This window comes from Podarcis melisellensis (genome assembly GCF_964234715.1).
Source record: "Podarcis melisellensis genome assembly, chromosome: 6".
In the NCBI taxonomy this organism is placed as follows: domain Eukaryota; kingdom Metazoa; phylum Chordata; class Lepidosauria; order Squamata; family Lacertidae; genus Podarcis; species Podarcis melisellensis.
The window spans coordinates 5,027,833-5,055,194 of NC_138538.1; the positions used below are offsets into that span (position 1 = coordinate 5,027,833).

At 47.8% G+C, this 27,362-nt stretch overlaps 1 protein-coding gene across 7 annotated transcripts in view; it reads left to right on the forward strand.

Moving 5' to 3' along the window:
• Positions 1–27,362, forward strand: part of LOC309372898 (tyrosine-protein phosphatase non-receptor type substrate 1-like) — a 110,458-nt gene that overhangs the window by 52,081 nt on the left and 31,015 nt on the right. The window lies entirely within an intron of this gene.

Genomic DNA, 27,362 nt, shown 5'->3' on the forward strand with positions numbered 1-27,362 from the left:
TATATAGACATTTTAAATTGCCCGCCCTGGAGTCCAAGACCACCCCCAGAAACATCATACATACATCACAGAAAAGGCGGTTTACAACAGAAATCTGAGTGCATTGTTTTTACCCTGTCTGCCAGGTTACCTGTTAATGGTCACTTGACTGGATTACCTGGTGAGCCTGGCCATTCTTTTGTAATGATAAAAGTTCCTGAGCCAGGTCACAGGCTCACCCTGTTCACACCTTAAATGTGCCCTTAAGGCAGGATTTGTGAGGACAGAGACAATGGGGAGGCTTCGACCTCATTGAGAAATATTTGAGGTGACTGAAAGGGTCAAAATGGCTTTAGGACTTTTCTTGTGGGTTTTGGACATGTGGTTTATGTATTTATAGGTGTTTGCTTGGTAGATTAATATACTGTATATATAAGACCTAAATATTCTTATAACACATGCGATCCCCCGGAATGCAACCCCAATCTAAGTGTCGACTGCACTGTATTTGGTTATATCAAAAGTATGGTATTATAAAAGGATAAAGAGTTAATTCAGCATTCCTTGACAGAGGCACGAACGTCTGTTTGTAAGCATTACAAGAAAATGAGGACAGTATTCATAAAGAACTGGATAATTAAAATCTGGGATATTGTGTGTATGGTAAAGCTTATGGATAAAAGAGAAGCCAGGGAACGCAATCAGTTCCTTCTAGAAAAAAAAATAGTTTCTCCATCATAAATTATTGGCGCAATAAGATTCAAGACAATGTAAATCCGTTCGTATTACTCAGAACGTTATGATCTCAGTGCGTACACACTTCTAATATCCAATTTGTCATCTGTTCCGGATATGATTATCCTTTTCTTTGTTACATTTTTGGATATTTCTGTGTTTTGCAAGTTCTCAAATTGTAAATATATGTTAATAAATAAAATATTCAGATGGATTCCACCCATTGACTCTAATCTGGGGCAACAGGGAACAAGTGTTTGCCCTCTTCTACATGAAAAGCACTTTATGGAATCATGGACTTCTAGAGTTTGAAAAGGGACACCCAGGGTCATCCAGTCCAATCGACTGCAATGCAGGAATTTCAACTAAAGCATCCATGACAGGTGGCCATCCAACCTCTGCTTAAAATCCTCCAAGGAATTATTATTATTATTATTATTATTTATTTATTTATTTTTTATAGCCCACCCATCTGGCTGGGTTTCCCCAGCCACTCTGGGCGGCTTCCAACACAATATTAAAATACAGTAATGCATCAAACATTAAAAGCTTCCCTGAACAGGGCTGCCTTCAGATGTCTTCTAAAAGTCAGGTAGTTGTTGTTCTCTTTAACATCTGCTGGAAGGGCGTTCCACAGGGCGGGCGCCACTACCAAGAAGGCTCTCTGCCTGGTTCCCTGTAACTTGGCTTCTCACAGTGAGGGAACCGCCAGAAGGCCCTCGGCGCCAGACCTCAGTGTCCAGGCAGAACAACGGGGGTGGAGACGCTCCTTCAGATATACTGGACCGAGGCTGTTTAGGGCTTTAAAGGTCAGCACCAACACTTTGAATTGTGCTCAGAAACATACTGGAAGCCAATGGAGGTCTTTCAAGACCGGTGTTATATGGTCTCGGCGGCCGCTCCTAGTCACCAGTCTAGCTGCGGCATTCTGGATTACTTGTAGTTTCTGGGTCATCTTCAAAGGTAGCACCACATAGAGCACATTGCAGTAGTCCAAGTGGGAGATAACCAGAGCATGCACCACTCTGGGAAGACAATCCGCAGGCAGGTAGGGTCTCACCCTGTGTACCAGATGGAGCTGGTAAACAGCTGCCCTGAACACAGAATTGACCTGCGCCTCCATGGACTCCCAGGCTGTGCACCTGTTACACCATTCAGGGGCACAGTTACCCCATTCAGGACCAGGGAGTCCTCCACACCCACCCGCCTCCTGTCCCCCAAAAACAGTACTTCTCCCGAGGGGTTCTGTTCCACTGTCGAACAGCTATTACCATCAGAAAGTTCTTCATAACGTTTAGTCAGAATCTCCTTTCTTGAATTCATTCATTTGGGTCTTCAGGAGCAGGAGAACTCACTCTGTCGGCGACTCAAAGAATGTTATGTATGGATAATAAATACCCAAAGCTTTGTGTGGTGCTTTTGGAAGGTGGACAACATAGAAACCAACACGGTGATGGGGTTTGATCCTGCTGCATGAGGCTAGTCAGTGACACTGGACAGCTGCCACTCCACAGCCACTTCTCCCTCCTCTCTTGCAAGCCCTCAATACTGCAGCCAGACGTCCGCACCCCATTCATGATACTTCCTAGAGTGGGCATTGCTCCAACCTCCCACATCAGTAATATCTGATGGTTTTGGTTTTGCAGAGAGTGCATATTTCATCTATTTCATACTGTTCAATGTTCTGTTTAGATTATATAAAGAGTTCATATTGACATCACATTGTTGTACTTGGTCATCGTGTTCCCTTGGATATTACTGATAACTGTTTGCAACACAGGGGTTTAATTATTTGGTTACTTATTGTCCAACCTCCCACATGGCAGGGCCGGCCCTGAGAATACAACCTGCCCTTTTTGGCTGCAAAGCTGGCCTTGCCCTGCAGCAGAAGGTCTGCAATGGGCAGCTGCCCTCCCCAGCGGCAGAGCAAGCCCACCGGGCACCTGGGGCGGCACGCGTGCCCTGTGCCCAGGGGCGGAGCCAGCCGCCTGTGTGGGCGGGGCCAGCCGGGGCAGCACGCTCCACTGGGCCTCCAAGGAGTCTGCCTGCCTCCTCCCATTCAGCCGCCCTACGGCTAATGGGGAGGCAGCGGGCGGACCGTTTGGGCAGTGTGGAGCCTGTGGGCGCCCAAACCACCACGTCACTCCCAGGAGAGACGCGTGGCTTGGGTGTGCTGCAGGCCCCGCGGTGAGTTCCGCCCACCATTTTGTCAAAAAAAAAACCCTGTGGTGACACATGGGGTGACCCGCCCCCACCGCACCCCCTTCCTCCGCCCCAGCCCCTCCCCACTTCCTTGTTCAATGGCTCTGTGCAAGCACTTCCACGACTCAAAGCATGATGAGAGACATTTGAGACCCTGCCGTAGAGAAGGGCTTTCTATAGGGAAGAAAGGGGATATCTCTGCAAGCTAAGAACGCCATTGCCCAGTGGGTATTGTTTGGGTGTCCAGTATGAAATTCTGCTATTGCATTCTCATTGTTTCTGTTAAGTTGATTTCCTTGCCATTGTTGAGGAAGCTGCTGCGGTCGCCTGTGTGTCTATTCACAATTCTAATAAGATAATTAAAATGGTGTGGAAAGATTGCGAAGAAGCGAGCCCTCTGCTATTGGAGATGGGGCTTGTGTGCGTGCTCCGAGTCCAGAGTCTCCAAGATCCGTTATCTCCCCATAGATTTCCTGCTACAAATCAAACCCAACCAGAGCATTCCAGCTCTTGCCTGAGGAGCGTCCGTCCGTCTTCCCCAACACCCTCCAGGCTTTGCATATTCCTCCATCTCCACCCCCCCTGCCCGCCCCCAGCTCTGTGCATCCTTTCCCTCCATAAGCAGTTGACAGATGGAGAGGAGGAAGCGAGGAAGGGTAGCATGCTCTGAAATCCATTACGCATTGTACACTCTGCCTTGCCTACACACTTGCGCTGCCTGGAGTGATTGATGCATTCAGCAGGATCCGTACCTCTCCCAGGGAGTCCTTCCTCCAAATAAGTTTCAACAGGGGCCTGTGGGGAGGGGGGATATGAACACCACTATTTTACCTCTTCCTTTCTGGTTTATTTGGAATAAGGGTGGACCCCCCCACCCCACCCCCCTCTTGCTTTGCAATTTATTTGTTTTATGCAAATGTTATTGGATTAAATTGCCGCTCTTGTTGCAAGTGGGTGATGGGGGGGCAAACGACCCTCTTGGTGAACTTCTGTAGGCGAAAACGTGGGCAGTGAGTCTTGTTATTGCTAAACTCCATGTGCTGGAGTGTTTGAAGGAAAAACAAACAGTGCTGCTGCTTCTTCTTTTTCTCCAAATCCACAGCCCAGATCTGAGCACCTGTTTTTGCTTGGATGAATATTCACAGCTACAGGCAGCGTTGACATATGAATTCAAATTAACTTGGAATTATTGCAGTTTTCCCCCTCTCCCGTTTTCGTGCACAGTGAATCAAAATTTCAAATTCATAGGAGCCAAATTACCTGGATTTGGAAATAATTGGACAAGTAGGGCATTCACTAATCAAGCAACGTGCCCTGCAGGATAACGGCAAAGGCTGCCGCGGATTTCATAAATAATGGGAGTAAATTAAGCACAAGGAGTAAATTTTGAATTCATGAATTCTGAGTTAGCAAAATTAAATCAGCCTGCATGTTTTCATCTTTGAAATGTGTATATTTGAGGACGACTTTGGGTTCTCACCTTTTCAAAGCTGTTGTGCTTTTGAAGTTCTGAATATGCAAAAGTTTTTGCTTTGAATATTGGGGTTCTTTGGCTATAGCTTCTTTGTGTGTGTGCGGTGTGGTGGGTTTTTTTAACTCCCATCACTGAGTTACTCTGCTGTTGTGCTACTGCTGATGTTGAACTTTAAGAGGCTTTCTTCAAAAGACTCTGCAATCTCCCACCCAAATAGAAACTGCAAGTTTTAGGGCTGCTAACTTATTTTGGAGGCTGCAGATCTGGGGTCTGTCTGGTAGTCTTGCCATCAAACTGGAAGCCCTGCACCCAGTCCCAGGTGTGTGGGTAAAAGGGCTGTGGTAATTGGTGGGCATCTGTCTGTCTCAAGAGACGATGGAAGAGTGAGCCTTTAGGGATGATGTCATAGAGTTGGAGAGCTACAGCGCCTGTTGTGGCTGTAGAGACCGATACAGGAGAGACATGTTTTGTTGCAGCTGGGGCAGGTGAAGGTGTTCAGTTGTGCTGCTGCAGATGCACCATGGCTTTTGTTCTCTCTGTGCTCCTCCCAGCGGCCATTCGTCCTTTGGTTACTGCTGTGGACGCACAGCCTGACTATCTCCCTCCAGGCCCTCCTGTTGTCTGCAAGGGTAATTAATGGTGCAGCAGAATTCCACATGTCCTCAGGTACACATGTTCTTTGTGGACCAGAGGGCAAGCAAAGATCTAGATTCAAATCACTTTGTAGCCATGTGTACAGTGGGGGCTTGTGGGAACACCACTGCTATTAACATCTCGTCAGCCTTATCTTCAAAATGGGGGTAAAAGCGGCCTTGTTTCGTAGAGTTGTTAAGACTGGACAAAATAAAGGCTGTAAAATACTTTCCAAATTCAAAGCATTGCATCTCAGCAGTGCTTGAATTACAAGCCCGGCTCGCTTTTGCTGCTGTTTTTAGAAGCTACAGGTGGGCTGTGATTTTGCTAAAAGCTGGAGGAGTGGGGCTTATGGATTTCATTAAGTCCCCTCGAGTCGCCTGTGCATAGCTCAGGGCTGTATCCAACAAAGTAGTAGGACGTTCGGCTGTGCAGTGGAATTTCCCCTCCCTCTCCCCCCGCCACTCCAAATCCATTCTGGGGGTTTCAGCAAGCCCTCTGGAACAGATTTGGAAAGGGCACCCAGGAAGATGAAAGGGAGGAAAAGTTCTGCCAGCAGAGCTACATTATCAGATACCACCCTCGATGTTGGACCACCTGCTTTTTCCGTGGAAGGATTCCAATTCAATTCCTAGCATCTCCAGGTAAAAGATCTCCGCAGGGTTAGGGGGAAATTCTGCACCTAAGACCTCGGACAGCTGATGCCAGTCAAAACAAACAGTTGTGTTGGGTGTCTACTGAGCAGTCTCAATGCAAGACAGCTTTATACACTGTAATTTTAGTGATGGAGCCGCCCAAGCAAAAGAGGGTAGCCTCACTTTCTCATTCATATTTACACAGCTCTGCTATGCCTTCCAGGAGGTTTAGGGTGGTTCCTGAAGAATGCAAGTTGGTTGTTTTCCATCTAGGCAGTTTGCAGGCTTGGGCGTCTCTTAGCTTCAGCAACAGAAAGCAGGTGCCTTCAGCAGATCATCTCATGTGCTTTCCCCACCTCCACCCCTGTTTTCTTAAAATATAAGAATCATAAACCGGATCATTTTAGGAGGATAATATGGTTGGTGGTATGAAAAGCCTGAGACTGAGTAAGAAAAGCAGAGTTGCACTCCCTCTGTCCTTCACTGGAGGTTTCTAAACAGAGTCTGGGTGGTCATCTTTCCTGGATGCTTTAGCTGGGATTCCTGAATTGGACTGGACTACATTCCCTTTGTGGGACGCGGGTGGCGCTGTGGGTTAAACCACAGAGAGCCTAGGACTTGCCAATCAAAAGGTTGGCGGTTCGAATCCCCACAACGGGGTGAGCTCCCATTGCTCAGTCCCAGCTCCTGTGAACCTAGCAGTTCGAAAGCACGTCAAAGTGCAAGTAGATAAATAGGTAGCACTCCGGCGGGAAGGTAAACGGCGTTTCCGTGCGCTGCTCTGGTTCGCCAGAAGCGGCTTAGTCATGCTGGCCATATGACCCGGAAGTTGTACGCCGGCTCCCTCGGCCAATAAAGCGAGATAAGCGCCACAACCCCAGAGTCGGTCATGACTGGACCTAATGGTCAGGGGTCCCTTTACTTTTACCTTTTACATTCCCTTTGAATCCCTTCCAACTCTACAATTCTATGATTATCCTTATAAGAGTGAAACATCAGGGTGACCGGGGCTGAACTCAGTTGGAATGGTGAAAATGGTCTGTTTCCACCAAAGAGACTTGCAACGCTTTTTCCAGTCACTTTTTCCAGGAAGGAGGTATTTGTGATCAGACAGTACAGTGGTACCTTAGTTCTCAAACTTAATCCGTTCCAAAAGTCCGTTCCAAAACCAAAGCGTGTTCCAAAACCAAGGCATGCTTTCCCATAGAAAGTAATGCAAAATGGGTTAATCCGTTCCAGGCTTTTAAAAACAACCCCTAAAAAGCAATTTGACATGTATTTTGCTATCTAACGAGACCATTGATCCGTAAAATGAAAGCAATAAACAATGTACTGCAATCACACAATCAAAATCAGTAGCTGAACTGGGTTCCACACAAAACAAAAAAAATTCCTTCCAGTAGCACCTTAAAGACCAACTAAGTTAGTTCTTGGTATGAGCTTTCGTGTGCATGCACACTTCTTCAGATACACTGAAACAGAAGTTCCCAGACCCTTCTATATAGTGAGAAGGTGGGGAGGGGTATTACTCAGAAGGGTGGTAGGAATGGGTGATAGCTGTGATGAGCCTGTTGACGACTCTTAACGACTCTTAACGACTGCAATAGGTCTTACAGGAAAAAGCAAGGGGTGAGAAGGTGAAAAATGGCTTTGTCATGTATAATGAGATAAGAATCCAATGTCTTTGTTCAGACCAGGTCTCTCCATGGTTTTAAGTTTGGTGATAAGTTGCAATTCAGCAGCTTCTCTTTCCAGTCTATTTCTGAAATTCCTTTGTAGTAAAACAAAGGAATTTGTTTGTGGGTTCCACACAGTCACAAAAACAAAACAAAAAAGCCGCAAAAATAAAAACGCAAAATGAATAGCAAAAACCGACAGAACTCAGCATCACACTCAAAATGGAAGTGTGGCACTCAAAACGGAACACATTCAGCTTCCGAAAAAAGTTAGCAAACCGGAACACTTACTTCCGGGTTTGCAGTGTTTGGGTTCCAAGTTGTTTGAGTACCAAGGCGTTGGAGAACCGAGGTACCACTGTAGTTGTTTGATCTGGGCAGTAGTTGTCTGGTCAGGACTAAGGGGTCCCAGGTGATCAAATAACAGTCTCTTTCAAGACAGCCCAGTGGAGACTGGGCATTAGGGCAGTTGGGCAGTACTCCCACCAAGACCCCCACCCCCATCAACCTCCTTACAACCAGTCCATGGGTTGACCCTGGCTGTCCGTTTTCTCCTCCTTCTCCTGAGTCTTGGAGTTGCTCTTGTAGAACTCAGCAGTCATACGCCTTTGGCCCACTTTAATAAGCCAAGAAGGAGAAGGCCAGTTACAGCAATGGACTTTAGAGGAAAGCGATTATGGGAAAGCAATCTGTTCTAGACCATCATAAGAACATAAGAATGGCCCACCTAGTCTAGCATCCTATTCTCACAGTGGCCGGCCAGATGTCTGTGGGAAACCCACAAGCAGAATCAGAGCACATGAACAACTCTTAGGAAGCCAAGCTTTTTGAGGAGCGAGTGAAGGAGCTGGGTATGTTCTGCCTGGAAAAGAGATGGAATGGAGAAAGCCATCTCCAAATACAGTGGTACCTCGGGTTAAGAACTTAATTCGTTCTGGAGGTCCTTTCTTAACCTGAAACTGTTCTTAACCTGAGGTACCACTTTAGCTAATGGGGCTTCCTGCTGCTGCCGCGCGATTTCTGTTCTCATCCTGAAGCAAAGATCTTAACCCAAGGTACTATTTCTGGGTTAGCAGAGTCTGTAACTTGAATCGTCTGTAACCTGAAGAATATGTAACCCGAGGTACCACTGTATTTCTGGGTTAGCAGAGTCTGTAACTTGAATCGTCTGTAACCTGAAGCATCTGTAACCCGAGGTACCACTGTATTTCTGGGTTAGCAGAGTCTGTAACCTGAAGTGTCTGTATCCTGAAGCATCTGTAACCCGAGGTACCACTGTATATCAAGGTTTTCTCACATGAGAACAAGCTTGTTTTTCTCCTGCACTGGAGGGTAAGACATTAACCAATGGCTTCAAGTTACAAGGAAGGAGATTCTAACTAAACGTACGGAAAAACTTTTTGACAGTAAGAGCTGTTTGACATTGGAATGATCTCCCTCGGGAGCTTGTGGACTCTCCTTCCTTGGAGGCTTTTAAGCAGAGGTTATAGGAGCTTTTGGGGACGCGGCTGGCCCTGTGGGTTAAACCACAGAGCTTAGGGCTTGCTGATCAGAAGGTCGGCGGTTCGAATCCCCGTGATGGGGTGAGCTCCCGTTGCTCGGTCCCTGCTCCTGCCAACCTAGCAGTTCGAAAGCACATCAAAGTGCAAGTAGATAAATAGGTACTGCTCCGGCGGGAAGGTAAACGGTGTTTCCATGCGCTGCTCTGGTTCGCCAGAAGCGGCTTAGTCACATGACCTGGAAGCTGTACACCGGCTCCCTCGGCCTGTAAAGCGAGATGAGCGCCACAACCCCAGAGTCACCCACGACTGGACCTAATGGTCAGGGGTTCCTTTACCTTTATAGATGCTTTAGCTGAGATTCCTGCATTGCAGGGGGTTGGACTAAATGATCCTCAGGATCCCTTCCAGCTGTACAGCTGTATGTTTCTATGACTCTGAAGTTCCTTCCAGCAGCTACGATTCCGTGATTAGGCTACCCAAACTCTTCCCTCATTTGAATTTCAAACTGCTGCTGCTCATTCCTTTGGTATACATGAATATGGGGTTCTGCAGGGTTCTGTCTTATCTCTCATGCTTTTTTTGCATAAAATTGGCTGAGTGACATCACCCAGAGATTGATTTATTTTTTACCGGTGTGTGCAGAGTGAGGGAGAGAGATGTGAGTTGGGCGGGGGGTTAATCTGTGTAGTGCCCAAGTCCAACTATACAATTCTATGATTCTCCAGTTTCCAGCAACTGATATTCAAAATCATTGCTGCCTCCAACCTTGGATACTGGGGAAACCCAGCCAGATGGACGGGGTATAAATAAAATTTTTGTTGTTGTTGTTGTTGTAATAATAATAATAATAATTTATTATTTATACACCGCCCATCTGGCTGAGTTACCCAAGACACTCTGGGCGGCTTCCAATCGAGTGTTAAAAACAATACAGCATTAAATAGTAAAAGCTTCCCTAAACAGGGCTGCCTTCAGATGTCTCTTAAAGATAGCTGCTTATTTCCTTCACATCTGAAGGGAGGGCGTTCCACAGGGCGGGTGCCACTACCAAGAAGGCCCTCTGTCTGGTTCCCTGTAACCTCACTTCTTGCAATGAGGAAACCGCCAGAAGGCCCTCGGTGCTGGAGCTCAGTGTCTGGGCTGAACGATGGGGGTGGAGAGGCTCCTTCAGGTATACTGGACCGAGGCCGTTTAGGGCTTTAAAGGTCAGCACCAACACTTTGAATTGTGCTCGGAAACGTACTGGGAGCCAGTGTAGGTCTTTCAAGACCTGTGTTATGTGGTCTCGGCGGCCGCTCCCAGTAACCAGTCTAGCTGCCGCATTCTGGATTAGTTGTAGTTTCTTCAAAGGTAGCACCACATAGAGTGCATTGCAGTGGTCCAAGTGGGAGACAACCAGAGCATGCACCACTCTGGCGAGACAGTCTGTGGGCAGGGAGGGTCTCATCCTGCGTATGAGATGGGGCTGGTAAACAGCTGCCCTGGACACAGAATTGACCTGCGCCTCCATGGACAACTGTGAGTCCAAAATGACTCCCAGGCTGCGCACCTGGTCCTTCAGGAACACAGTTAGTTACCCCATTCAGGACCAGGGAGTCCTCCACACCAGCCTGCCCCCTGTCCCCCAAGAACAGTACTTCTGTCTTGTCAGGATTCAGCCTCAATAATGTTGTTGTTGTTGTTGTTGTTGTTGTTATGCAGAGCACAGCCATCCTGGCTAGTGGTCACCCATGAACTTCTCTTCCATGAATGTGTCTGATCTTCTTCCAAAGCCATCTTCGTTGGTCACCATCATTGCCTCAAGTGGGAGGGAGTTCCATAGCTTAGCAGTGAAGAAGTACTTTATTTTGCTCTGAATCATTCTTAGGAGTCTTCTGGTCCATAATCGAGTTCAGGAATGTCATACTGGGTTGATGCACTGCAAAAAAAAATAAAAAATGGACAAAGCAAAATCCTTCTCCATCCCTGATTGTAGGTGCCTTGTGAACAGAGAGCCATGTATGTATTTAGTTGAACCATGAAACATAAATGCAGCCATGTAAGCTTATGGTGCTGTATAAATGAACAATAATTAATCATAAAAAGCTGTTAACAAAAGCAATTTTTATCCTTCAGTCCTTCTGTTTCATTCTGTTTTTAGGTTTGCTGTTTTAATTGGGTGTGTTTTTCTAATCTGTTTGCTTTTATGGTGTTATTGATTTGCGTGATAATCGTGCAAAGGCTTTGTGTTTATGAGTAGCAAGGTGATCCATAAATGTCGAGAACAAAAGGCTGGCATATGTAGCAAGTCGGGTTTATTAGCAGCTTTAAAAGGAATTGCCAGACGGGGACAGTCCAAGGGATCTTGCTCCCCAAGGCAAAACCAGCAAATGGTGGCATGCACAACAACCATTTATTGCTATCAATTATTAGTTTTTATTATTAAATTTATGACCTGTTCTTCCTCCTAAGGAAGGCTGGGGGCAGCAAACAGCAAGTGGTTAAAAGAAAACTCTTTGAAACAATGCAGACTGGGAAAGAACTCAACTGTTAAAAGCTTTGTTGGAAGAGGAAGGTCTTCTGCGGACACCAAAAAGTCAGCGGTGGTGGCACCTGTCTAATATTTAAGAGGAAGACATTCCAGAGGGTAGAGGATGCCATAATGAAGACCCAGAACCAGCAGGGGGAGGCACACACAAACAGTGGTACAGTGGATGCTCAGGGTGTGAACATGATCCATATGGGAGGCACGTTCACAACGTGCTGGTCGCAATTCGGCGCATCTGCGCATGCGCAAAGCGTGATTTAGCGCTTCTGCACATGTGCAAGCGCCAAAACCCAGAAGTAACCCGTTCTGGTACTTCTGTATTTGGCGTGGTGCACAACCTGAAATCACACAACCTGAAGTGTCTGTAACTCGAGGTATGACTGTACCTTGGTTTTTGATAATCTCAGAAGTCGAACGTTTCGGCTTTCGAATGCCGAAAACCTGGAAGTAACTGCTTCGGTTTCAAAACGCTTTTTGGAAGCCAAGCATGCCACACAGATGCCGTATTGAGTTTTCCAAATGGAAATGCATTCTTTGTTTCTTTTAACGTTTCGGAAGTCGGACAGTCTTCTGGAACAGATTATGTATAAGTAAATCTCCAGCCCCCTTTAGAATGAGATTTATGAAGCAAAATGAGGCGATCATTTTGAGAGCAATTCTGTTGAGAGGTGTGAGGCTGCTCTCACCTTTCACTGTTTATAGTCTTCGTTTTTATTACGTATTTTTAGAAAAACATGTTGGAATGTTATGCTCTGAACTGCCCTGAGATCTACAGGTATAGGGCAAGTATACAAACGACAACAACAGCAACAGATGAGTGCTAAGGAGAAATTTGGGCAGTGAGACACTTTCCCCCCAAGCCACGCCCACCCATCCCATACTGGACATCATATGCAATGTCAGGTGAGGGGCTGGAAGAGATGTGGCTGGATTGGCTGTGCAACCAAGAAAGCAGGTTTGATGCTTCCACCCATCAGCTGGGTCCGGACTCGATTCCAAACCTGCCAGCCAATAGCGCTTCAGAACACCACACAGGTGTCTTTGACGTCCCAGCAACCATCACCTGACATCACTGTGAGAGAGAGAGTTGACTCGCCAACCCCAGCCCCTGAGCATCCTGATTCAGTAGGTCCCAGAGCCTGGCTAATCCATGTCCCCAGGTGCCACTGACTCCTTGATTGCAAATAATAATAATAAAATTTTATTTATATCCCACCCTCCCCAGCTGAAGCCAGGCTCAGAACAGCTAACAACAATAAAAGTAACACAGCATTCTAAAATCAATTCATTCTAAAATCAATTCAAAATCAAATTAATGGCAACCATTGGGCTAGAGTTCTGTGAGGATTACCAAAGGAGGGGGTCAGACTGTGCCTTGGCCAAAGGCCTGGTGGAACAGCTCTGCCTTGCAGGCCCTGTGGAAAGATGTCAAGTCCCGCAGGGCCCTAGTCTCTTGTGACAGAGTGTTCCACCAGATCGGGGCCACAGCCGAAAAAGCCCTGGTTCTGGTTGAGGCCAGCCTAACCTCCCTGTGGCCCAGGACCTCCAAGATGTTTTTATTTGACGACCATAAGGTCCTCCGTGGGACATACCAGGTGGTCCCGTAGGTACGAGGGTCCTAGGCCGTATAGGGCTTTAAAGGTTAAAACCAGCACCTTAAACCTGATCCTGTACTCCACCGGGAGCCAGTGCAGCTGGTGTAGCACCGGGTGAATGTGATCCCGTAGCAAGGACCCCGTAAGGAGTCTCGCCGGGGTATTCTGCACCCGCTGGAGTTTCTGGGTCAGTCTCGAGGGCAGCTCCACGTAGAGTGAGTTACAAAGTGACTGCTGTACATATACACCACGGCTCCATGCATTTTTCAAAGCTGCGGTAACCTGGTTGGAGGAAATCTCTTGATTTCTTTGCCACAACAGAAGCTTCTCTCTTGTTATCCCTGAACGTTCCTGGAAGGGAACAGCTGTGCTAGCAAATTACAGCTCCTTCCTTTTTTTCCTCTTTTTTTCCCTCACAGCCTATGGCGCGCACCGTCTGCCAAGGCCCAAATTTAATATTTATTTTTTATGTAATCACTGTGCCCTCGTTGCCATGGCTCCTGGGCACACGGTAGATGCATAAAACCCCGCAGTGTGCCACCTCTGCCCCTCGCCATCCCCTTGGCGGCGCCACACCCTTGGCTCTCCTCAGCCTTCCAGGTGGAAAATGCTCCTCTGTATTTCACATGAACCGTTGGGTGGTTGGTGCTGCCTAGAGGGGAAAGCGTTGAGAAGCAGGACTTTCTGATTATTATGTTGTTACCTCCCTTCTATTAAAATAAAACAGAGTTGCATTTTTATGTTTCATTATTCATTTCGTTTCTGTATTGCTTTATAAGAAAATATAAGCAGCACAAATTTGTCAGTCCGTCTGCAGAACTGGCAGTCACAGGTGCCATGTAATGCACACTGAATTTGAACGAGCTGAATCATTTGGTGTGGCATCACCTACACCAGGGGTCCTCAAACTAAGGTCTTTGGGCCAGATAAGGCCCGAGGGACTCGTTTATCCGGCCCATGGCGACCCCCGCCGCCCGCTGCCGCCACCCACTCTTACCGACACTGCGCTGCACGGCTGCCGACTTCCGGGTCGGAAGAGCACCGGAAATAGCTTGAGCACATGCTCAAGCGTTATTTGCACATGCGAAAGCATTCTTTGCACATGCACAAGCGTTATTTCCGGTGCACATTTGGGTCGGAGGAGGCCCGTGCATATGCGCACAAGCTATTTCTGGTGCTCTTCTGACCCGGAAGTGCTCCGGAAATAGCGTGTGCGCACTCATATGGGCACACTCTCCCCTACCCTCCAGCCCACCATGCGATCAGCACTGGAGACACCAGCCCGAGGCGCAGTAAGTTTGCTGACCCCCGAACTACACTTTGGAACTCCCTGCGTATTGATATCAGACAGGCACCTTCGCTGCACCAGTTCAGGCATTGACATGTGCATAGGGAAAGGGGACAAGGTCCCTTTGGGGACCCCCCATAAAATATTTGAGGGGCGCAGGCCCCCTCAAAAATGATGAGCATTGGCTTTAACATGGTATGTGTGCTGGTCCCGTGGGTTACCCGAGAGGCGAGGTCCAAGTCTGGTCCGTGGTCGAAGGTGCAACATGGAGGCAGTCGGTAGTAGCTGAAGTGCAGGGCAGGGAGTCAGGTGAAGTCAGGGGCAGGCATGCAAGCAGGGAGCCAGGGCGGGTCAGGCAGAAAAGCAGGACAGGGTTCAGGCAAGAACTAGCAACCAACAATGTTGCTCCCGCAACTTGGGACCGGGGCTGGCCGGCTTTTATCTGCCCCAAGGCATAGGGCAGCCCCGATCCTCTGGTGACTCGCCTCTCCTGGCCTAGAGGCAAGCACTCCTCCTGCTCCTCCGGCTCTCTGCCCTCAGCCTCTGCAGCTCAGGAGAGGCTGGAGGGTTACCGGACCAAGAGGCAACCTCAGCTTCCTCTGACGGGGCTGAGAGTGGAGCACCTGCAGGCAATGGGTCCTCCATCCCCTCAGGATCCAGAGCAGACTCAGCTGATGCCTGCACCTGAGGACCCAGCACAGGCGAGGACCCTTCAGGCTCATGCCCCAGCCCCGGCTCAGCTGGTTCTGGAGGCAGGGAATCCTGTGCAGGCTGGGATTCCTCAGGTTCAGCCTCTGAGTCTGAATCCCAGGCCATCAAAGTGTGTGTGCAATGGAGGGCGCACAGAAGGGACGTGGCAGCTGGGGCAACCTTTGGGCTGGAGGGCCGCTGAGAAAGGCAGTCGCTCTGGTGGCGCCCCCAGCCCCACGGCGTGTCCTGCCCCCATGGCGCTGCACGTGCATTGGGTCACATGCCTGCCTGCCACGGGCACCAGCGGGCATGCTCCACCGCTGTCTGGAGGGCAGCAGGTTCCCCACCCCGGTGTTGTTTTTGAATGAAAACATGTTCTAATAGTTGTCCTCATTCAGCCGCGGGAAGTTGTGGAAATGATTTGTGATCTTGCAATTAATAAGAGGTCAGAGCAAGATGGTTTTCTCTGGAGAGTTGTATATAACCCTTCTCTTGTCAGTCTGGCTGAACCGTCGTGTTTCATTATGAATGAATCTGGAAGCAAAGACCACTAATGGTTGCCATCTCTGGCTCGGCCTCCTTTAGTTTTCAGACAGTGTCCAGCTTCGTTCTAAGATGCTCAAGTCCAAGTGCGCAATGTCCTTGCTTGTCTTGAGCTTTAAAAGTGCCGTTCGTGTGTCTTTATGTCACACGTTCACGATTAGTTCTCAAGGTGGTATAGGGGCCCCCTGTCTTGCTAGGATTCAAGCCCAGCTTATTCCACCACCACCCCCAGCCGTCAGAGTTTGTGAGGTGGGTCCTTCCCAGTTTCAGCAAGACCCCAGCTTAGCTGCTCAGTGCACCCCAAACTCAGGAGAATTGGGTTGCCTTGGCAAGAAGAGTGCATTTCTACAGAGGCTCCTTTCCTCAATGCATGGGTGTCTGGGCACATCAGGTTTAATCAGGAACATAAATGGAGCAACCATACTTTCCCATTATTTGATGCTCAGTATGGCAGAGTGCCGGGGGACGCGGGTGGCGCTGTGGTGTTAACCACTGAGCGTAGGGCTTGCCAATCAGAAGGTCGTGGTTCGAATCCCCATGACGGGGTGAGCTCTCGTTGCTCTGTCCATGCTCCTGCCAACCTAGCAGTTCGAAAGCACCTCAAAGTGCAAGTAGATAAATAGGTACCGCTCCGGCAGGAAGGTAAACGGCGTTTCCATACGCTGCTCTGGTTCACCAGAAGCGGCTTAGTCATGCCTGAAAGCTGTATGCCGGCTCCCTCGGCCAATAAAGCGAGATGAGCGCCGCAACCCCAGAATCGGCCATGACTGGACCTAATGGTCAGGGGTCCCTTTACCTTTTTTTATGGCAGAGTGCACAGTCCTCTTAAAAGTCTGGGAAGAACTCCCTTTTGCTCCCACAAAAAGAGGCATTAGAGAAATTCATGGAGACGTAGGCTACCGATGCCTACTGACCATGACGACTACATTCTACCCAGGGCAGCCCATCCTGTTTTGCCCCTTGGGAATGTGCCATGTTGCCCCCCCTCCCGCTGAACCCCCGCCCCCAAAGCCTCCCATACCTGGGTCATGTGACCATGGCAAGTTCTGGCAAGATCTTCCTGCAATCTCATGAGATCTCACTGGAAGGCACTGCAGACACTGGTCCTACCACCTCGCCCAAACGGAGGCAGTATGTCTCTGAATGCCAGTTTCTGGTAGGAGGAGAGAGTGCTGTTGAACCCAGGTCCTACTCTATTTGATTGGTTGCTGGACTTGATGGGCTATTCAACCGACCTGTCAGGGCTCTTCTTCTTATCCGGAAGCAACAATAAAGAACGGATGCTAAAGTAGGGTTACCAGACGTCCCCGGTTCCCAGGGACAGTCTGCCGGATTTGCAAATCTATCCCCGGACAAATTCTGTCCCTGGAATGTCCCCGGATTTGCAAATTTGTCCCCGGGAAACATGGCAGCGGCAGCCTCAGCAGCACAGAGCCAGCCTGGCAGCGCAGTTGGCTCTGGCTGGCTTCAGGAGCTGCTCGCTGCCGTGGCACCCGCCATTTTTCCTGCGCCACGGCAGCGAGCAGTTCTTGAAGCCAGCCAGAGCCAACTACACTACCAGGCTGACCCCTCCTGGGCAACGGCTGCCCGCCCGTGACTCCCGAGCCTCCCCTGATCTGTCAGAACAAAGGGGGAAGGGGATTGGGGAAGGCTCGGGAGTCAGGGGCAAGCGGCGCGCCATTGCCCAGTTTTTTATGTTTCACAGGGTGCGAAAGAAGGGCTTTGCACCTTTATCCAATATGCATGTGTGCTTGGGCCCCGGGTCTTTTGCCTCACCATCCCCACTACTGACTCCCTGTTGCTACTCAGCTTCAAAAAATAAAATAAAAGTGTCCCCGGATTCATTGAAAAAAATCGGGTAACCATATGCTAAAGTGGGGTGACCAACCAGGTTGCCCCACTATTGGTGATGGTTTTATTTGCTCTGCCTATTGAGACATTCACTATTGGGGTGGGGGTGGGGAGAAGAAGTAATGGCTCTGTTAAGCGTACATCTCCTAGGCATGTGAATGACAGATTCATTGTATGCCGACAACTGCATGGCATCTGTTTACACAACCAATTTCATCTTTATTTGAATTTAAGAAATTAGTAATGGAGATCAGAGGAGTCTCTTGATGAAAGGTTAATGAAAGCAAAACAGAATGAAAGCAAAACAGACTAAAACAAATGCAGGCTGTTAAAAACTATGAAGACCTTTCTTCCCTGCCGAGCCCAATTTAAGATGATAAAACGACAATTGGTCAGGACACACCTTTTTAACCAGGGCTTTGGCTGAGCAGAAATCGTCCCTCCTCCTGCATTGTTCTGTGCCACTGTTCCAATAATGGTTGTTTTTTCTTATTTTATTTTACAATTTTAATGTATTTTATGTATTCTGTGTTTAATGCGTTCCGATTTTATTTCACCATTTTAAAGTATTCTGGTTTTATTTTATCAGTTTAATTGTACTTATTTGAAACCTGATATTTTTGTTACCCACCCCGGGACTGTCTGGCCTTGAAGGGTGGGCTGTAATAATAAATAAGTGTGTTAATAAGTATTATAGAGGTAAAAGGTTGGAGTAAACCACCCACAGACTTGTATATTAGAGCAAACTGCCATATATGGGTGCTTCTGTAGAGATTCCTGCATTAGACAGCTTCGGTCCAGTATACCTGAAGGAGCTTCTCCACCCCCATCGTTCTGCCCGGACACTGAGGTCCAGCACCGAGGGCCTTCTGGCGGTTTCCTTACTGCGAGAAGCCAAGTTACAGGGAACCAGGCAGAGGGCCTTCTCGGTAGTGGCGCCTGCCCTGTGGAAAGCCCTGTTTAGGGAAGCTTTTAATGTTTAGGGAAGCTTTTTAATAGATTATTGTATTTTAATATTCTGTTGGCAGAATTATTATATAGATGGCTTCGAAAGAGGATTGGGCCAATTTGTGGAGGAAAAGGCAATTGATAGGTAATATCTGCCTCCATGGTCGGAGGCAGTAATGCTTGTGAACGCCAGTGATTCGAAGCCACAGAAGGCTGGCCCCTTGTGCTCAGGTCCAACTTGCAAGTTTTCTGTGGAAGCATGTGGTTGGCCTCTCTGAGAACAGGATGCTGGACTAAATGGGCCATTGGCCTGATCCTGCAGGCTCTTCTTTTGTCCTGCAGTCCCAGGGCAACTGGCACTTGGAGCGGTGTGTTGTTGTTGTTGTTGTTGTTGTTGTTGTTGTTGTTGTTGTCAGGGAAGCTCTCTAGAGCTGCTCTTTCTCAGGTCAATGGATGGGGCCCGGCTGAATTTCCTCTTGCCATGCTGTTCTTCCTGGGAGTAGGGGGGTCCAATTTTACAGTGGCCTGTTTTTCTTCAGTAAGTGGAATGGGATTTAGTTCTCCCTGCAGCTCAGTAACCCTCTCCAGCCTAGAACATAGGGCGCAGAATCATGTCCGCTCACACAAATTGGTTCATTTGTCTATAGAGCACTTTGAGTCCCCCCCTCCCCATGAAGCAGTATATAAATTTTGTTAAATAGCTCAGGATTGTCTACATCAGGGTTTCCGAAACTTGGGTCTCCAGCTGTTTTTGGACTACAACTCCCATCATCCCTAGCTAGCAGGACCCAGGGGTCAAGATTGTTGGGAATTGTAATCCAAAATCAGCTGGAGACCCAAGTTTGAGAAACCCTGGTCTACACAGACCGACCGTGACTCTCCAAGGTTTCAAGCAGTAGACATTCCTAATGCTACCTGGAGAACCCAGGGATCAAACATGGGACCTTCTGTATGCAAAACAGATGCCCTATGTCTGAGCTACAGATCCCAGGCGCAAAGCACAACTCTACCTAGATAACTGCATTCAACAGCAAAACATATTCATGGCCCTAACTGGCAATTGGGGTCTGCAAGTCTGTAGGCCCAATAGACACCAAATTGCCGGTCGGCACCATCTATAAAAGCAAAACAACACGCCGGAAGCAAAACAAAAAAAAATTATCAGCCTCTAGGGGAACAAGGAGCAGGCATCACACACCCACCAGCCAGCAAGCCGGCACTTCAGCACATAACCTTGAGCTAGAACATCGATACGAATTTTCCTCAGTTCAGATTCAATAATTCCATTGGCGTGACAAAGCTGACAAGTTGTGCCAAAGTTAATACGTCAAGCGAGATGTGCCTAGACTTTGGCGGGTTCCTTGTTAAAAGCTCAAGATGCTTCTGGCGGTGTCCTTTGCTCCCTTTCCCTACAAGGTCTTTTGTTTCTTTGTTTCGTTTATAAAATTATTTTTATTATTAATATTAGTCTGGTGGAATCCCAGCCTCTCATTTATTTGCCACTGCGGATCTGCAGCCCTGCCTCTCCAGTCCTTTGCAATATTCCGCAGCCTGAACATCGACTGGGCATTGTCGCAGGAGAGGCTAGGAACGGGATTTCAATCATCACAGAGTGTTAGCCTTTTGTTTAATTCAGAGCTTCAGGGGGGTGGGGAAGAGCAGCGCTTGAATGTGTGTGTGTTGAGTAAAGTTCTTTAGGTCATTAATAATGATGACTTCAGCCGGGCTTAATTGATTTATTAATAATGAATCAACGCCGCCGTCTAGTCTAAAATCCTGCAAGGAGCAATTTTTCAGCAAGTACCTTGTAGCCCTCCGGAAGATACAAATGGGCAGCCTTTTCTAGCAGCTTGATGGTGCGCCAGAGAAATGTCAAAACAGAGGCTGTGTTTATTATTTAAAGGGCCTTTTCACACATTACACAGCAACAAACCTGGGTTTGCCGCAAAACATGTACTACCAATGAGTCGCATCCCAGCCTGGTGCAATGCTTGTGTTTACAAAAGCATACTTCTGTTGCATTTATGCTTAACCTTCTAGTACACATTAAATGGGACGCAGGTAGTGCTGTGGATCAAACAACAGAGCCTAGGACTTGCCGATCAGAAGGTCGGCGGTTCGAATCCCCGCAACGGGGTGAGCTCCCGTTGCTCGGTCCCTGCTCCTGCCAACCTAGCAGTTCGAAAGCACGCCAAAAGTGCAAGTAAATAGGTACTGCTCCGGCGGGAAGGTAAACGGTGTTTCCGTGCGCTTCTCTGGTTCGCCAGAAGTGGCTTAGTCATGCTGGCCACATGACCCGGAAGCTGTACGCTGGCTCCCTTGGCCAATAAAGTGAGATGAGCGCCGCGACACCAGAGTCGGTCACAACTGGACCTAATGGTCAGGGGTCCCTTTAACTTTACCTTACACATTAAATATATAACAAAAAATCTCTCTTTTTATACTTCTTTCCCTTCATCATATTCTGCTGCTTTTGATCAATAACAGGCCACTCCAAGCACTTAATTTCTTTTCTCTCACTACATTTCTTTGCGTTTTTAGATCTGACTCTTTCTGCACTTCCTCTGCTTTCTTTCTCATTGCCTGAATGATGAAAAAGAGGCAATGAGGTCCCTACTACTGCTTGGCATTACTCCCAGAATCCTTTGCTCCAATCTCTGCAGCCTTCTGACAACCTCTCAATCAATCTAGATCTGATTGTGGTTGTTCGAAAAGTACTAAAAATATAAATAACTTACCATTGATCTTTTTTTATTATTTTTGAAAAAGGGTTCAATATGTCCTTTCCTGATAAAGCAGGTTAGCAGACTCTCATGCTCACTTAATCGTTCATGTTGTCCCTTAGAGACCCTGCAATGTCGAGAGAGGAACCACTTGCAGTGGTGGTGATTTTATTTACCATACCACAACTCCACAGGGTCAGGAAAACTTCTTCAGCCCAAAGACCTCAATCCATTCTAGGCAACCCTCCCAAATGCACATACCATGGTGGAGAAGGCTCAGAAGCCCAAGAGGCTAGAGCAATCAATATGACTTCTACCTTGATAATGTAAGTAAAGGTAAAGGGACCCCTGACCATTAGGTCCAGTCGTGGCCAACTCTGGGGTTGCGGCGCTCATCTCACTTTATTGGCTGAGGGAGCCGGCATACAGCTTCCGGGTCAAGTGGCCAGCATGACTAAGCCGCTTCTGGCGAACCGGAGCAGTGCATGGAAACGCCGTTTACCTTCCCGCCGGAGCAGTACCTATTTATCTACTTGCACTTTGACGTGCTTTCGAACTGCTAGGTTGGCAGGAGCAGGGACCGAGCAACGGGAGCTCACCCCATCACAGGGATTTGAACTGCCGACCTTCTGATCGGCAAGTCCTAGGCTCTGTGGTTTAACCCACAGCACCACCCGCGCAGTAAATCGTGCCGTGCATATTGGAGTTAACTCTTCATTAGCAAGAACAGGATCTGCACAGACTTGGAAAAGTGCCAGGCCTGATGAGCACAGGACCTCCTCTCCAGTAGGTCTTGTCCCCATGGATCAGTTGCCAAGACAATAAGGTCCCTGCCTCCTCACAGCCATCTATGTCTCCTCCTCTCCAGGGTCTCTCCAAGCAATCAGAGACTGCGCCTTAGTTCCTATCTTTGCTCCTCACACTTCATGCGTCTTCTGGTTCTGAGAGACCAGAAGAAGCGGGGACAGAGGTGCCGAGTTCGTTATATTCATTATGATGCTCACATTTAGATGCATTTTTGCAATAGTTGGTTGGCTGCAGAACTTCATCGAGAAATTCAGATGAGTGCGAATTTTCTGAAGGATGGCTGTGTTTTGGTTCTCGTGTTGTTTCAGAAGGTGAGAATTTGATGGACTCAAATCTCAATGTGAACTGATCTGAATTTCTTCCCCTAGCCCTACTGTGGAGTTGGTTGAAAGATGAGGAGCTAAATGTCAAGCCAGGGTACCTAATTTTATCTGGGGGTGATCACGTCTGTCAGCTCGAGGGCAGTTGCTCAGTGAGGTTTGGAGGCGACTCCCGTGGGCAGGAGCTGCTGGAAGAAAAAGCAATTATTGCTGGCAAGGCACCTTTGTAAGGCGAGAAGTGGGAAACAGAGAAGGCTAGGATTTTCTGCCCGGCAGAAATGTGGAGTCAGAAGTGCTGGCTTGGTACGTGACTGGAAAGACATGATTAGCAGACAGCGTCTGCAATTCCAGACATCTCCTATAGAAAATGTAAAAGGCCAGTCTGGGTAGTTTCTGAGATTTGTGACAGCTGACTGGACCAAATCTGGCGTAAAGAACCCCTAAAGAGAGCCGGTGAAGCATAGTGGTTAGAGTTTTGGACTACGACCTAGGAGACAAGGGTTCGGATGCCCAATCCTCGATATGGGAGGATAGCTCAGTTGGCTTGAGTGTGGTGCTTACGACACCAAGGTTGCAGGTTCAATTTGGGGCAGCTGCACATTCATTGCAGGCAGTTGGACAAAATAATAATAATAATAATAATAATAATAATAATAATAATAATAATTTATTATTTGTACCCCGCCTATCTGGCTGGGTTTCCCCAGCCACTCTGGTCGGCTTCCACAAAGACCAAAAATACACTAAGATGTCACACATTAAAAACTTCCCTGAACAGGGCTTCCTTAAGATGTCTTCTGAATGTCAGGTTGTTGTTTATCTCTTTGACATCTGATGGGAGGGTGTTCCACAGGGCGGGCGCCACTACCAAGAAGGCCCTCTGCCTGGTTCCCTGTAGCTTTGCTTCTTGCAATGAGGGATCCGCCAGAAGGCCCTTGGCGCTGGACCTCAGCGTCCGGGTGGAACAATGGAGGTGGAGACGCTCCTTCAAGTATACTGAGATGTTCCTCAGGGTCCAACTCTTCAATTCTATGGTTCATCAACAAAGCTCCCTGGGTGACCCTGTGCCAGGCCAGAGGTGCAACCTTGTGCCCAAGATTGGGGGGACGGCACACAGCACATGCAGGACGTTATGCGCACGTTGCGCATTGCACGTGTCTGAAATGTGCACGAAACACGACACACACACAACGGCTCGTCAGGAGGAGGCCAATGGCAGAGCCGAGCATGCCGCAGCTTTCTCTGTTGCGCACAGGAGAAGCCAGCCACCGAACCACGCCGCAAACAGCTCCGCAAATGCCCTGTCAGTATTGAGGGGGGCTCAGTCCCCTGCCAGAAGATATTAAGGGGACTGAAGACAGCTCTGCCCCTAGCAGTTGACATGCCTGAGCCAGGCAAAATAGCCACCAAAAGATGGAGTCAAACGTGCCTTGAGTCTGTTGGCTGGACTGATGGAGTGGTCCTGCCTTTTCGACTCTCCCTCCTAGGCCTCAGCTGTTGAGAGATCCAAATACATGCTCCTGCTATGCTAATTTTCAAGCGCTTGATGAATTTAGTGCAAAAAACTAAAAGTAGGCCACACAGGCATGCATTTGGCCCACCCTTAATACACTAGAGCAAAGAGAAGTTTAATGATCACAAGCCTTTCCAGATCACATCCTTAGATGTATATTAAAGCTAAAAATGTAAAGCTGTTTCATATTGCTGGGGCGTAATTTTTATTTTATTTTTTTAAGAAAAGGGACAGAAATATTTACTGGACTCTTTTGTTTTGCTTTAAGTGCTAATCTTCTGGCAAAGCTTATCTTGTTTATCTTAATTAAACACGCCGAGCTCTTGCAAGGCCTTTGGTTTGATCTAGCAGCTCAGTGCTTGCAATACTTAATTGCCAATTAGTGTTGTTTAGGAAAACCTCAAGAAGAAAGGAAATACTTGGCTGCACTTGAGATAGAAACAAAAGCAAATAAAGAGATGGTAGATCACTCCCCAACAGCAATAGCCTACCTCTCACATCCGCAGAGTTGGCACTTTTGCTAAAGCTGGCAAGCAGAAAGCAGAGTTTTGCTTGGCTGTCTGTGCTACATTTTTGCTCTTCCGTAGTGCTTGCATATATAATAATAATACAATGGTGCCCCGCAAGACGAACGCCTCGCAAGACGGAAAACCCGCTAGACGAAAGGGTTTTCCGTTTTGGAGGCGCTTCGCAAAAATTTCCCTATGGGGTTGCTTCGCAAGACGAAAAAATCTTGCGAGTTCCTAAGCCTCTTAACAGCTGATCCGCTGATAAGCCGCTTAACAGCTGATCGCTAGAAGCCGCTAGACTGCTGTAGCGCTAATCCGCTAAGCTGTCAATGGGCTTGCTTCGCAAGACGAAAAAACCACTAGACGAAGAGAATCGCGGAACGGATTCTTTTCGTCTTGCGAGGCACCACTGTAATAATAATAATAATAACCACCTGCCCATCTGGCTGAGTTGCCCAAACCACTCTGGGTGGCTTCCAGCAAATATAAAAACATAATTAAACATTAAAAACTTCCCTAAACAGGGCTGCCTAAAAGTCTGATAGTTGTTTATTTCCTTGACATCTGATGGGAGGGTGTTCCACAGGGCGGGCACCACCACCGAGAAGGCCCTCTGCCTGGTTTCCTGTAACCTCACTTCTCGCAGAGAGGGAACCACCAGAAGGCCCTCGGCGCTGGACCTCAGTGTCCGGGCAGAACGATGGGGGAAGAGACGCTCCTTCAGGAATACTGGACCGAGGCTGTTTAGGGCTTTAAAGGTCAGCACCAACACTTTGAATTGTGCTCAGAAACGTACTGGGAGCCAATGTAGGTGTTTCAAGACAGGTGTGAGATGGTCCCGGCGGCCGCCCCCAGTCACCAGTCTAGCTGCCGTGTTCTGGATTAGTTGTACTTTCTGAATCACCTTCAAAGGTAGAACCAGCCAGCGTTAGAAACTGGGACAGAAAAGCTAGGAGCCAAATAGCTTCTGGGACCTGGGTTGTGGGCACCAAAACAGAATGTCTAGTTGCCACCGGTGGGGGGAGGGGTCAGCAACACTTTTTATTTATTAATTTGATAAGCATGAACTAATACGCCATTCACATAAGTGACACATTGTTAATATCACATTTTTAGCAGAAGTTGTTAATACATGTTTAATTTGGTGTTTGTAATAAAAAAAAATGGGTACTTCCGTTTTCAAAACACTCTACTCTTTATTAAACTCCTTAACATATAAGTCTATCCTTAACTTATACAGTCATACCTCACATGACGTTTGCTTCATGTTACGTTTTTTCAGGTTGCGTCCCGCGGTGTCCCGGAGGTACCGGAAGGATTACTACCGGTTTTCGCCGTTTGTGCATGCGCACAAGTGCTGAATCGCGCTTCACGCATGTGCACAAACACCTAATCGTGCTGCACACCTGCACAGTTACGGCACTTCAGGTTGCGGGCTTTTCATGTTGCGAACGGGTCTCCAGAACGGATCCCATTCGCAACCAGAGGTACCACTGTACTTCGAGACTTCAAAGCACATACGTTCCAGTAATCCTTGAGTGTCAGCCCAGCACAAAAAAATGGCGCCCAGACTTTTTGATGTGCTCACAAATGGAGAATCTTTAGGCGCAAAATGTGCCTGGCGCCCTGCTAATTTTGTGCTTCAGGTCTCTAAAACCACAGCAGTACCCCAAAGCTACACACCTTTGGGGAACCATGTGCATTTAGGGAGGCTTTGTATAGTAGTTTGCTGTTCTGGGCCCGGGAGGTGGCATTTTTCACCCAGAGTGTTATTGGAATGCAACCTGCAGCGCTGCCTTAATTAAAATTCCATTCTAAATGCACTGATTTCTGTCACTTTAAAAATAGCTCCTGTACTTTCCGACTATAGCCTCTTGATGATGCTTGGTTCCTGAGCAGGTGTACCAAATGGAGCAGGAAAGGCATTTTGTCTTAATTGCGGGTCTGACGGGCTGCAGCCCTCCTCAAGATTCATAGATGCTGGAGAGGACCAGAAATCTATACCCTTCCCTTCCCAAAACCTTTAGGTGAGGAACCTCTGGGCCAGTCGCTGAATGTGACCCACCAGTCCTCTCTCTCCAGCCCTCAACACTCTCCCTAGGCCACGCCGAATGCTCTGCTCAAGTGATTTTGTGTGACAGAAATGTGACCTTGAAAAATGACCTCGCTTGCTTGGATGAAGAGATCTGAGAGAGAGAGAGAGAGAGAGAGAGAGAGAGAGAGAGAAGGGGGGAGACACCCCTGATTCTGCACTTGGGATTATAGCCACCTATACAAAAGTTGAGTATTGCTCCTCCCACTTTGCATCTGGCCCCGCCCATGCCTGTCACATGACCCTCTGTCAGGGAGCCAGCCAGCAATAAATCACACGGAGTATATGAAATTAACTCTTTTATTTGAAAAAAACATTTCCCACTTATGGGAGCCAGGTCTTTGTTTGTGGAGAGGGGGGGTTATTGGTTTGTTTTTGTATTTATTGTATTTTTGTGTTCTCATTTGGTATTTTTGGATGAAGGCTGGTGTACTAATTTAATGCACAATAAATAATGATAAGTGACAGATGGGGCTCGGCCACCTAAGAAAGTAGAATCATAGAATCATAGAGTTGGAAGAGACCACAAGGGCCATCGAGTCCAACCCCCTGCCAAGCAGGAAACACCATCAGAGCACTCCTGACATATGGTTGTCAAGCCTCTGCTTAAAGACCTCCAAAGAAGGAGACTCCACCACACTCCTTGGCAGCAAATTCCACTGTCGAACAGCTCTTACTGTCAGGAAGTTCTTCCTAATGTTTAGGTGGAATCTTCTTTCTTGTAGTTTGGATCCATTGCTCCGTGTCCGCTTCTCTGGAGCAGCAGAAAACAACCTTTCTCCCTCCTCTATGTGACATCCTTTTATATATTTGAACATGGCTATCATATCACCCCTTAACCTCCTCTTCTCCAGGCTAAACATGCCCAGCTCCCTTAGCCGTTCCTCATAAGGCATCGTTTCCAGGCCTTTGACCGTTACTTTGACCAAGTAGCCCATCTAGGAGAAGGAAAGCTCTGATCCTAAACCTCCACTGCCTTGCGGGACATCTTTGGGAGAAGAAAAGGCCACGGAATAATCCCTACATAAATCCCGAGTCCCTAAGACGGCTGGATGCCAAATGTATTGCTCTGCTTTCCTTTAGATCACATCAGTGAGGCCAAGAGCAGAGGTCTTGCCAT